Source organism: Alligator mississippiensis, chromosome 1, assembly GCF_030867095.1.
Source record: "Alligator mississippiensis isolate rAllMis1 chromosome 1, rAllMis1, whole genome shotgun sequence".
Classification (NCBI taxonomy): domain Eukaryota; kingdom Metazoa; phylum Chordata; order Crocodylia; family Alligatoridae; genus Alligator; species Alligator mississippiensis.
The window spans coordinates 188,969,855-188,983,021 of record NC_081824.1 but is presented as its reverse complement, the minus strand read 5'-3'; positions in this window follow the sequence as shown (position 1 = coordinate 188,983,021).

Below are 13,167 nucleotides of genomic sequence, written 5' to 3'. Positions count from 1 at the left end.
TATTGCTCTGGTTTAGGACTCCAGAGGCCTGGATTCTATTTCTGATTTTTGCTCACACCTGCTGGGTGTTGTTGGGCAAGTCATTTTCTTGCTCTGTGCCTCAGTTTCTTCACTTGTAAAGGGGGATAGTGACCTCTTCTATAAAGTCCTTCTAAGACACACTGCTCAAAAGAACCATATAAAATCTAGGTGTTGTTATTATAATTATTCTTAGTACATGGTGACTGAGCTTCCAGTTTTACCCCTTTGTCTTTTACACGTATATACCTCACACATTCAAATTCAGCTCTGGAAGAAGTGGTGCAACTCCCATTAACTTTTAGATAGATCATACCTACCTACTGCAGCTGAGTCTCTCAGATTCTCCTGTTCCACATTGCTTTTCTGGGTTCTCCTCATGAGCTGTCTTGTCCTGAGCCTATGGCATAACCAGAAAAATGTTTCTATTCAATGGAAAATGAGTTTCAGAATACCCCTTGTACTTTAAAATGACCCTTCATCTCTTGTTTGATTGGTCTGGGGAAAGTATATGTATGTGCACAGCAGTATCACTAATGGATTATTTCCAGTGACTCAGTCTGATATTTTCATTGAGAAACATTATTTACTGTTGTAGTTTTGAACGTTAGTATTTTTCATTTTTTAAATGAAACAAAATATCACTTTGGACATACTTGTTCGACTTCCATGGGGTTTCCCTCTATAAGAGTAAGGGGTGTATAAGCTGCAGCCTTATTGCCTAATATCTGAACCTATAACAAGGCACCTTCTAACCTTCTACTTCAGTCATAAGCCTGATGTGCTCAGAGCTCTGCATTCTTTAAGATCTTGATCCTTTTAATCTGACCTCTTGTAACAACATTACTATCTCCTATGACATAACAGCCTCCTGTGAATTGGGCATATGTACAACTAATAGGCCCAATCTTACAAGAATTCATGGCTTCTCTAAATTATGTTCTATTTCCCATGGCCACCCAGTGATTCTGGGGAGCAGAGAAGATGAGGAATGAAGTGCACTGCAGTTATGTCCCCCATTACCTCTGGTCTTCTTTCTCTTTCCTTTCTCTCATGTGTAGCTCAATATCATACAGTAGACCTGTGACTAGTGCAGAGGCTTTAAGGAAACGGAGGGGAATTTTCAGTGGACAATCAAAGGAGTATTAGTGCTGCAAACTATCAGGTCTTCTGTCCAGCAATTCCTTTGAATTCTTATCAAGATGAGTGAAAACAAATGGCTTACACAGTTGGCTTCTGTATTTGATTGATGTGGTTCTTTATAGGAACAAACGTTCAATTACAAATATGTCAGTATCATGACAGCAGTTTAGAGGGTTCTAACTATTTTAAATGTAGATTCATATTATAAAATATTGTATTGTTCTCCAGGCCTTGGTTCCAAATTCTCTCATATTTGTAACTCAGTAAATCTGATACCTAAGAGAGTGAAGTCTTGTTTGGCTAACTAAGAATAGCCTCCATATCTAGATCTTTCTTAGAGTTTGGCAGGTATCAAGCTATTATATCTAGGAATGAAGCCACATGCCCTGAACAAACTCCAACTGGTAAGAAATGAAGCAGCCTTTGCTTAGCAACATAGAGTACAGCCACAGCGCTATGTAGAGAACCAATTCAGGTCCCAGAAGCAGTATGGCTGCTTGAGAGTAGTGATTACTGAATAGCAACTATACTGCTTCCAGTACCTCATTTTCCTTGGTTAGAGATAGCTTTGGGATACGTGCATGTAAACATACCCAAAAGCCATCATGGACACATCATCTGATGCTCTACTTTCTATCCTAAGACTGTAAGAGTATTGTCTGTCTCTTTAAGGACTGGAGAGAAATGGAAGTCGGTGGGCTGGGGGGCAGGCAGATGGCCCTGTTTTAAGAAAGGCTTATTAACAGGTGAGAGGAATTCACTCCTGGAGTGGTGAAGAAAGAAAACAGAGTTGTGAGGGAACAGTTGTGTGAAAGGAGGTGCACCAATGTAGGGTGTCTGACTGCCCTTGCCCTGTGGTTGGAAAGTGCAGGAGATTTTGGCCTATGGTTTGTTGCTATAGTTTGTTACTACAGGTTACAGTAGTTCTTTTAGAGTAAGTAGGAGAGCCAGTGTGGCTGACTATCATTGTCCAGACAGGTGAATTAGAGCCTAATTTTCTAAGTCCTCAGTGAATAAGCATCTATACAGGCCCTTCTAGATGTTCAGGTAAAGGTGTGGGAGGATCTGATGCACATTCATGCATAACCTCAACATTGGATCCAATCCTGCCTCATTGTGGGTGCAGGGGGAGCCTAGGACTGCCATCCTGGGCTCCCCCAGCACCGGCAAGTAAAAAGCTCCCGCGGATGTGAGTCCTGCAGCTGATGGGACTCTAAGCCATGGCAGCATCCCACAGAAGCCATGGCTGAAAGTCCTACAGCTGATGGGACTCTCAGTGCTGGCAGCATCCCATGGCTGCTGATGGCTGGGAGTCCCATCACCTGTGGGACTCCACCATGGGGCACTGCCAGGGCTGAGAGTCCCATCAGCTGGGTCACCTGTTGGGGATTCCAGCTTCAGGGGGAAACCCTGCTACACGTGCAAGTTAAAGCTGGATAGAAACCAGCTCTAAACTTATTACATATTTTTCAGCTCTAACTTTATAGTTGGATGGGCCATTTTATGGTGTGAGAGTTAATTTGCATCTGTAGCCCCTCTAAATTAATTGCACTATTAACTGGTTAATGGTGTAATACATGTAACTTGTGTGTGGGTGGGGGGGGAGGGGGGCTAAGAGTCAAGCAATAAATAGTAAAGAAATAAACAGTCTAACTTTTCAACTTGCAACTACAGGCAATCCCCACTTAATGCTGTTTCGCTTAGCGCTATTTCACTATAACACTCATTTTAAATTGATACTTGATTTCACTTATTGCTCAGTGAGTTTCGTTATAACACTCACGGTCACCATCTTGGGTCATTAAAAACAATTGCAGTCACTGTCTTGGGTTGTCAAATATTTTCGGTTATGCTTAACACTCGTTTCACTTAATGCTCGTTTTTTCAGGAACCAATTAAGAGTGCTAAGCGTGGCTTGCCTGTACTAAAAGTGAATGTATTGATGATACTTACTGGGCATGTCTACACTAGTAGGCTTTACTATGGAGTTGACTAATTTGCTCCACAGGAAAACATTACTACCTACACATGTGCTGCTATTAGACTGGAGTAGAATAATTTACTCCACTGTACGATAGTCCTATTAGACACAAATACTACCTGATAGTGGAGTAAATTAGTGTGATTAAATGCACACGTAGATGGTGATGCAGATGGTCAGCCAAGCCAGCAGTGGGCCAGACTCTTGTATGTTGTTGAGCCACATGGCAGCTAGCTGCAGGAGCCTTGCGGTGAGAGCAGCTCCTTTGCTGCTCAACAGAGCGACCTGAAGCTTGTGCCTGACCCCCTGTGTCCCCAGCAAGCCTGGGGTTGCCCCAGAATGGGTCCTGATCTCCATGTGGCTGGGAGCCAGCTGCCCACTCAGCCAGAACAGTTCTCTTAGCCACGTGGAGATCAGGACAGGTCCAAATCTCCCCCTGCCAGCCCAGGGCTGACTCTTGGACAGCTGCAGCCAGGGCCTGGAGCCAGGCAGGTTAGGAGCAGCCCTGGCCTAAACTGCCGCTCCCCACCTCAATTTCCTTCTGACCCAGGCACACATGTAGATGCTGTGCCCAGGATTAATTTAATGATTAAACTTGCTCTGCAGTTTATTCATGTGCATTAATTGCACATATAGATGTGTCCACATGCACACAATCCTATATTAAAAACCTTATTATGACTGCCAAGTCAAGTTTTCAAAGGATAGAAAAAAATACTAGAATTCAGGTTGATATCATTATTCCCCCCTCCCCCCCTTATCTATAGGAACAGTGAAACAAGCCTTAATTTATGTGATCACGAACTATTTTTCTTGTCTCTTTTTTTTAAAGAGAGATTAAGTTCCATTGTATGGTATCATATTTGCATACATATGGTTCATCTGCGAGGTTAGAGATTTGCTTGCCAGTAGGTTTCATAGATATTGTTTGGTGATAGGCCCTGGTGTAACAGACAGTGGGTGAGAGGGGCGCCAGGTGTAGACTTAGAGGGGTAACCAATATTGATGACCCCCTGGGAGTTCATGCCATGATGATTGCTGAAGCTGCTGTGTTTGGACCTTGTGCTGCAGCAGCCCAAGCCCTGCCTTTTTTTTTTTTAAAAAGCCCCACTCACCAGGTGCTGCTGGGTGTGGGGGGGAGATCCCCGCCCCCCCCCACTGCCCCGCCTTGCACGGGGGGGGCTCTGCACGAGCCCTCCCTGACCCTCCCTCATCCCCCAGCCCCCACATGGGTGCCCTGCCTGGGTCAGCTCTGGCCCTTTAAGAAAAAAAATGAGAAAAGCCTTGGGACTCACTGCTCCTGCAGCAGCCTCGGGGCTTCGGGGAGCTCATGCAGAGTACCCCCCATGCAGCGTGGGGCAATGAGGGGCAGTGGCGATCGCCCCCCCACTGGCAAGAATAGTGAGTTCGGGGTTTTTCTTGGTTTTTTTTTTCTTAAAGGGCTAGAGCTGCGGTGAGTGGAGCAGCCATGGGGGGGGCACTGGGACAGCGTCAGGATGGGGTGTGTCAGGGGGCTCACGCAGAGTGGGGCAGTGGGGGGCAGCAGGGATTGTCTCCCGCCCAGCAGCACCCGGTGAGCCAGGGCTTTTTTTCCCCAAGTGTCAGGAGCTGGGGCGGGTGAGGCAGCCATTGTCAGGGCTGGAGGAGTGGGTGAGGGTTGGGCTTGGGTGATTCAGAGATTTGGCTGAATTGATTCGGAGCAGTGATTCGAATCACCAAATCGAATCACTATCCCCCGAATCGTCCGAATCCAAATCCAAAGTGAAGACTAGCCGCTTTGCACAGGCCTACTTTATATATATTATAAAAGTTATTATCTCACACACACACACACACACACACACACACACACACATTTTAGGGCACACATATATTTAGGGTTGTGCAAAACAACACCATTTCATTTCAATTTGCATTTCGCCATGTCACCGGGACAGTGTTTCATTCTGAGTTTCATTTAGTTCCAAAAGCACTGTTCTGTTTTGTTTCCTCTAAACCGTTCCGCTGTTTTGACATTTCGCCCATAGGCTATAATGGGGAAGCACAAAACTGCCTATAACTTTGTCATTTCTCGCCTGATTCAGATGAAACCTGCAGAGATGGTAGCCCCTTCTGAGGCCTTGGAGCCTGCTAAGCTTCAAGGAGACAGGTACAGGGGTTTCTGGGAAACTGAACCTCAAATTCTTGAAAACAAAACTCATGTCACATGTATATGTTAAAGCACAGCAGTGTGAAAACTGTAAGCTTGGTAGCCCATGATGAGGCCACAAAACCTGCCAAGTTTCAAGGAGATATGTGCAGAGGTTTCTGGGAAACTGCACCTCAAGTTGCTGACTAGCAAAACTCATGTCACACACGTGTGTTAAGGCACAGCAGGGGGAATACTGCAGGGATGGTAGCCCCTGCTGAGGCCATGAAGCCTGCCAAGTTTCAAGGAGATAGGTGCCGGGGTTTCTGGGAAACTGCACCTCAAACTGTTCAGAGCAGAACTTGTGTCACTTGTAAGTGTGAAGGCACAGAGACAGCTCAGTTCAAACAGTGCTTTTTATGCTATTTTTCCATACCTCCCCCAGACCACTGGGATTGGAAGGGACCTCAGGGAAGGATCACAGTCACTGAGCAGCTACACAGTCAATATCAGAGCAGTCCTTCCCCCTTCTTCTCCCTCCCTCTCCTTAGTTTCTCTTTAGCTGCAAGCAAGCCCAGCTTTGAAACTCAAAATGTTTTGGAACTTTCAAAATGTTTTGACTGCCCTCGTTTTATTTTGAGGCTGTTTTGAAGCCTTTTGTTTTGTTTCAATTTTGCTGTTTCGAGTTCAAAACAAGGTAAAACAACGTTGAAATGAAACAGCCGGCAAAATTTCACACAGCCCTAATATATATATATCTATATATATATAGATATATATAGATATATATATATAATGTGTATGTAGATATATGTAATTGATCATATATATGTAATTGATCAATTACATACACACACACATTTATAATTTACATATATATGATCAATTACATATATATGTATAATGTATAAATGTGTGTGTACATATATATGTATAATGTATAAATGTGTGTGTACATATATTACATATATATACACACACATTTATCATTAAGAATATATATTCTTAATGATAAATGTGTGTGTATATATATGTAATTGATCATATATATGTAAATTATAAATGTGTGTGTATATGTATGTAATTGATCAATTACATATATAATCAATTAGATATATATATTCTTAATGATATTAAGAATATATACATGTAATTGATCATAATGTGTGTAATATACACACACATTTATTATTAAGAATATATATATATAAATGTGTGTGTATATATATATGTAATTGATCATATATATATGTAATTCTTAATTTTAGGAGTGTGTGTGTGTGTGTGTGTGTGTAATATTCTTAATTACAAATGTTGTCCATGTAGGATCACTCAGGCCACTGACAGACATTAATTTAAAGGTGTGATGGGATCTGGGATAACATGCATGGCAGAACACATGATTTCAGGATCTGGGATCAGACTCCAATTGAGTCCCACTTGCCAGTGCAGAGGGAGCCCGGGATCATGATCCCGGGCTCCCTCTGCACCAACAAGTTGAATATTGGCTGCCTGACAATCAGCTGATTGTTGGCTGGATTGAGGCTGCATCAAGGCTCCAACTGGTCCTGGTATGGTCCCCAGAGGTGGCTGATGATCAGCTGATTGTTGGCTGGTGGGGACTGCACCAGGACTGGTTGGAGACCTTAATGCAGTCCTAACCCTGCCATCTGTTTCACTTGAGGCATGAGAGAAACAATCTACAAAAATTATGCATTTTTTTTGTAATATTTTTGTGGCTAATTTTCCTTTTCGTAATGCCATTAGTTCCCTGAACGTGTGGTCGAGTTACTATTTAAGATGCGATTAACAGACTAATCATGTCGGAAGTGTAACATCTGCCAGGGGCCTCAGTCTCTATAACATCTGAAAAATTTTACATAAATAGGACCAAAGGATTGGGGGGGAAAGGAGGAGCATAAGTGAGTCTGTGGAAATTGTACATGCCCAACACTTTTAAGTGTAATGAAGACCAAAACATGTGCATGCAATTCGGTTACATTTTGTTATAAGAAATATTTGCATGCGCAGATTTGCTGAGACAGCTATAGGCACAAATATGTCTTGGTTTGAATTTTCCTTTTGAAGAATTGTCCCCATGATCTGATTGTCTTTATAATGCGGTGTCAGACAAGTTAGTCTTTAAAGTCACCATCCCAGTGAACAGTGGATGAAATTCTAATGGAGTATAATATAGTTGATGCAAATGATAAGCCCAAACTTCTTAGCATATTTATCGGCAGTTTTATTACATACTTGATGGAAGTAATGATTGGAGTAGGCCTGCATTTTTTATCACTGTCCAATTTCCTTCAGTTCACTTAGCAATCTTGTTACTCAGTCCTTCAGCTTTTGCCATCTGGGTTTCATGAACTTGCAGTTCATTCTTGTTAAGGTGAATGTGCAAACTACAGGCCAGGGCAGGATACAGACTACAACTGAGCAGCACAACTGGAATATTGTAGAATAGAGTACAAACCTGTTTGGGGTTGTAGTACCTTGTGCATTAAACCAAAATGTGACATATTCAGTGTTTTGATACTCTGTGCATGATATTACTGACCTTGACTACAAGCAGCCATATTTTGGTTAGTCTAGCTATCTGCGTAGGCACATAAATGCACGATAGATTAATCGAGTTAAATATATCCCAAACTTGTTTGAAACAATGCCTATTTAATTTTTTCAAGAGACTGAACAGAAGTATAGCATTGTATCACAAATAAAAGTGTTGCCACAATGCCTGTAAATCAGAGCTTTAAACTATGTTTCAATTATCCTTCTATTATCCAGCTGGTGTTTAAACATGTTTATTATTCAAATCAGTAGAGAATGTGCTGCTGTTGTGTAAACAACTGTCAATTGCTGAAACAATGATTACAAGGCACCATCTCTTTCAGGTGTACTTAGAGGTACTTATACCTCAACCACTTGTATTTAAATAACATGCAAACACAATGCTTGAGTGACTATTTTCACTCCTGTTTCCTATACCTAGTGCCAATTCTATTACATTAAGAGGGAAATCTATTACATTTTTCATTTATACACATCTGTACGCTGTTTTTAACCATTGTATCATTAAGGCTTGAGTTAATATAATAGATATGCTGAGAGATGCAGTACATATTGAGAAAACCCGTTCAAAATAAAAGCCAATTTCTCTGCATTATTTTGAGTATTGAAAGCTTTCATGAAAACAATGTTAAAAATTATTTTATGAAGAGGAAGCCTGAGAAATGACAGATTTGGTCATAAAACTGTGCCCTCAAACCTTTTTTTCTGACATAAACTGAGCAGCACGAGTATATATAATTCTAAATAGACATTAACAAAACTGAATCTGTCTGGTATCAAGCTTCTATCCTTTATGTCTAACAAATTGTTACATATGTTTTGTCACACCTGTTGCTGGGCATAAATAGTTTAAAAAGTGGATTTAGCCAAATGGGCTGTCAAAGCTACTCTTTCCTTGTTTGCCACAAGTTTGGAGGGAAGAAAGTGTTAAACAGTCAGGCGTGTGGAAAAAGTCAGGAAACTGAAATCTTGACAAGTCACTCAAAAGGAATAGCCTGAATAGAATAAAAGTTTAATGCTAACATCAAGGTTTTTCAAAGAGTGAAAATACTACCACAGTCCTTGTCTCGGTTCTATATTGTTGCAGGAAGGAATCTCAAAGATCGACGGTTATATATATATGCATGCATTACATATTAAAGTTGTAAAAAATATGAGCTTCTGGAGAGCCATTGGACCACTGCTTATTTTTTTAACATAACAAACCCTAAAATATAGAGCTAATTGGAAGAAAGAAACCTTACATCAAGAAGCTGTGTAGTGTGTTGATAAAATATGGCACTCTTTTTCAGAACTTAATAGAGATGCTTTGACTGTTTTTCTGCAGTCAACAAGGCTGGTCTAATTGGTGGCCATGGCAACAAAATCAGGTCATACAGAGGTTCATTCCGAGATCAAGCATATGTAGATCTTGTTCAAATATACATAAAGATAAGAACCTTTAGTGAGAGTCCACAGTGTGAGGCTGAAGATGGAGGCTCCCACGCACGTCTAATGTTACTTAGATATATTTACTTGTTTGTAACAAAATGATGTTTTGCAGAACAGGGATAGAAAAATCTCTCAAACCTATTGGAAAACAATCTTTTTTTTAAATGTCGAAGTACAGTATATGCATACACATTGCTTCATGGCTGTGTGTAATTTACTCCCTGGGGTTTTTAGTGTGTCTGACTTATATTTTAGATGTAATTAAGTAATCAGTGGTGTACATTGTAAAATGAATGTTTAGGCTGCTTAAGGTTGAATTTTCACAGCCATAGCAGCTGCACAGTTATGGCTTGGCCCTGCCCCCACCTCTTAGTACAATCATTCATTTACAATTATTACTGGAGTTATTTACATAGTTATGATATTTCATAGAAATGAAATAGCAGCTACCTGGTAACGGTTGGATACAGCTACACAGTAATGTATTATTGCTTCTTTCTTATCTCCTATTAACTACGCAAGTAAGATGTACAAGGCTTGTATGGTTGACTCTTAAGCAATGCATTTCTGAGCCAGGAAAACCCCAAACCAGTGGCACAATTTCTGTAGAATATGGATTGGTGAATTTACCTGCACCCACTCAGACTGAATTAGTACAGTGTTGGTAGATTAGATAGGTATTTTATGGGCTATGGAGTCTTCCCTTTCTGAGTCTCCAGTTCAAAGCCAGGTTTGCAGGGACCAAAAGCTATCATTTTATAACACTTGGTGATCTACAAGAAATGAGACAAATGTCCTTATCATGCGTATACAAAGAAGTTTCGGTTGAAAATCCTCAACTTGCTTTTGGTTAGTTCAGTTCACAGAGATTTTTTTAATAGAAATAATTTTGTCCATCTTGAATGGACGTGCCTACTGCTAAAACAACTGGCAACCATTCAACCACACTCCCTGCTGGATTAATTCTCTTTCTTGCTCTCTCTCTCTTGCACATCCACATGTGTGTACACACGCAAAGGCTTCTATGTTCAGGACTGTTTAAGTGAGATTTTGGTCTAGGTGAATTAGGCAAAGAATTAGGAGGAAGGAAAAAAAGGGCACTTTAAATTACTGTATTTTCTTGTATACCACATGCACCTTTAACCCAAAATTCAGCTCCCCCAAAGTGGGGTGCATGTATTAAGTAGGAAAGCTGTTTTCTTTGCTGGAAAGGAAGCATACCTGGAGTCACTGTGCATGTCATGGAGCTGTCAAGATGGCTGCTGCTTGTGTCTGGTTCAGAAAGCTGGAGGGGCAGCGCCTTGTAGGGGTGCTTTTCTGCCCTGCCTTCTAACCTTTGCACAGCCATAGCCTGAGCACTGTAGCTTGTGCCTGAAGTAGAAAGTGAGCTGTTGGCAGTATCTTGTAATGAAGCTTGTGATATGGAAACAACACTTAATTTACAGGAACTGGTATAAAGAACTACTTATGGGAAAGTTTGGCTACTGCCCTTGCAAGGGTCTGGGGGCCTCACCTTATGTGAAACAGAGTGAGTCCTCCTGGAAACAGAGTATCCAGGAAATGTGCCATCCTAGTAAATGATCTGGGGGAGGTAGCAGGAATTCCTGGTATGGCAAGGAGTTCCTGCTGCCTGCTGATTCACCCAGACTATGGGAGGTTACAGTAGACCATAAGCTGAATATGAGCTGAACTGAACTACAGTTAACGCTTACTTCTATTGTGTAAATACCCAAGTCTACAAACTCAGAATCTTTCTTTTTCCTTTTGCTCAAGTCTTTCTTTTCTGGCACATACATGTCAACAGGTGTGAATAAGTGTATGGAGGCATGAAGTGCCAATGTTTCATTGCTGGCACAGAGTGCATCTTTCATGCACAAGAGATGACAATTGCAGTGTTGTGCAGTCTGCCCATCAAAACGCATTGTTGTCTGGCACCTATATATCATCCAACTTGTGAGCAGGCACTCTGCCATCCTAACAGATGGTAACGAGTGTAAGCAGCCAAACTACTATGTACAGTAGGTGCATTAAAATATAGGTGTGTGTGCAGGGGGGGTTCTAGCCAAGAATGTCAAAATATCTCTCTCCATCTTGAATTTACGTGCCCAGAGTTAAGGGGATGGGCAGCCATTTAACTGCTCTCCCAGCTGGATACATTTTCATACGCACAAAAAACCTTCTACTTTAGCTCTCTTCAAGTGATATTTTGGCCTAGTTGAATTAGGAGGAGTATTGGAAGGGAAACAGAGGGAGGCATTTTAAAATGATCTCCACCTTTTCTGGCTCTTCCCTGGAGGCCCCCTGCAGAACAGGTAAAAGCAAGCTTTCATAGCCAGCTGTTCTGTAGCTTTCTGCTGCAGGCTTCCTTCTAGAAAAGGAAGCAGTGCATATAAACAATGAGATATTTCAATAAAATAGGCAATGATTAGGAATGAATTGCAATGGAATGTCCCTTAATGTGGTAGTGTGGTTCTACCATTTCCTATTAGTAGGATTCAAGCATATCCAGTGTGAAGCCAGTATACACAGAGCTATTTGCATAAAAGGTAATAAATAAAGTCTTATATATCATTAACATGTATATTCACCCCCCCCCCATTGGTAAATACTACAACATTAGTGGCAATCTAGGTTGGCAATTCTTCAAATGCCATTAAAATTAACTCCTAAAATATCACTGTAGGGTTTTATGCTTGTCTCTGTACTTTTCAGAGCAAATTTACTTAGTTTAGTAGTAAAAGGATATTTTCACCATCCCTAGAGCCATAATAAATTCAAACACTGAGAAAGACTATTTTTTTAAAACAAAAGGTTCCTTGTAAACTGTGAGCTGTCAGTTCTTGTTGGTACTTAGAACATTTGAAAATCAGGCCCATACGCTGACTTTGGATGCAACTTCCTCAGACTCTGAGTGCACTTGGATTTGGGGTTTGGCCCATCTACTAGAAGAAAGGGCGGAGGAGTTGAAATGAACCCTGCTAGAGAATTGGCAGGTGAATAGATGCAAATAAGTAGATATGCATTGCTGGATTTTAGGACTTAATATTTATAGCTAAGTACAGGCATTCAAGAAGCCCAAGGCTCTAACTTTTGAGCTTTATTTTAAGTGTCCAAGGTTAGGTAGGAACAAATAGAACTGATGTTAGCTCTTCTGTGAGGCAGGGCTCGGAGCCTACCTGTGTGCCCTGTGGTCTCCCTGAGCTGCTGAAACTCCTGAACAGAGCCGAGTGACTGAGCCACCCATTGTTGGCTGCTGTGCATGGACCACCATACTCTCAATCCCTTGCCATCATGACTTGCATGTGCCTTTGTTTCCTGACTTGTGTACCCAAGCAAGCAGGGAGACCCAGGAATTTGCAGCAGGGTGTCCTGATTGCCCCGTTTATTTTGCTGGAGGCTGCAGGACATCACAGTCTCTCACCTGGACCTGATGCAGCATCAGTTCACCATGGCATGTATCCTCATGGCCGTGAGCCACTAGCCAGCTGTCCCGCACATGGCTGCCCAGCTCACCCTGTCCCCACCAATTGTGTGTATATTGGATACCTGGGTTCTGTATGTGTGTGTGGGTGTGTGTCTGTGTCTGTGTTGGATGCCTGGGTTCCATGTGTATGTGCATATATGTGTCTTGGATGCCTCTGCTCTGTGTGTGTGTGTCCCAGATACCTGGGTTCCATGTGTGTGTATTCTAATCACTCTATTTGATACACTATTCAGTGCATGTCCTTTCACAACATCCAGTGAAATTAGCTTTGGTTCACAAAAACTCATGCTATACATCTGTGATTTAGTTAGGCTACAAGGTGCAAATCTATCCTGCCTTCTGCTTGATTTCAGACTAATACAGTTAACCACACATCTCTTGAGATTAAAATCCTATGTTTGACAA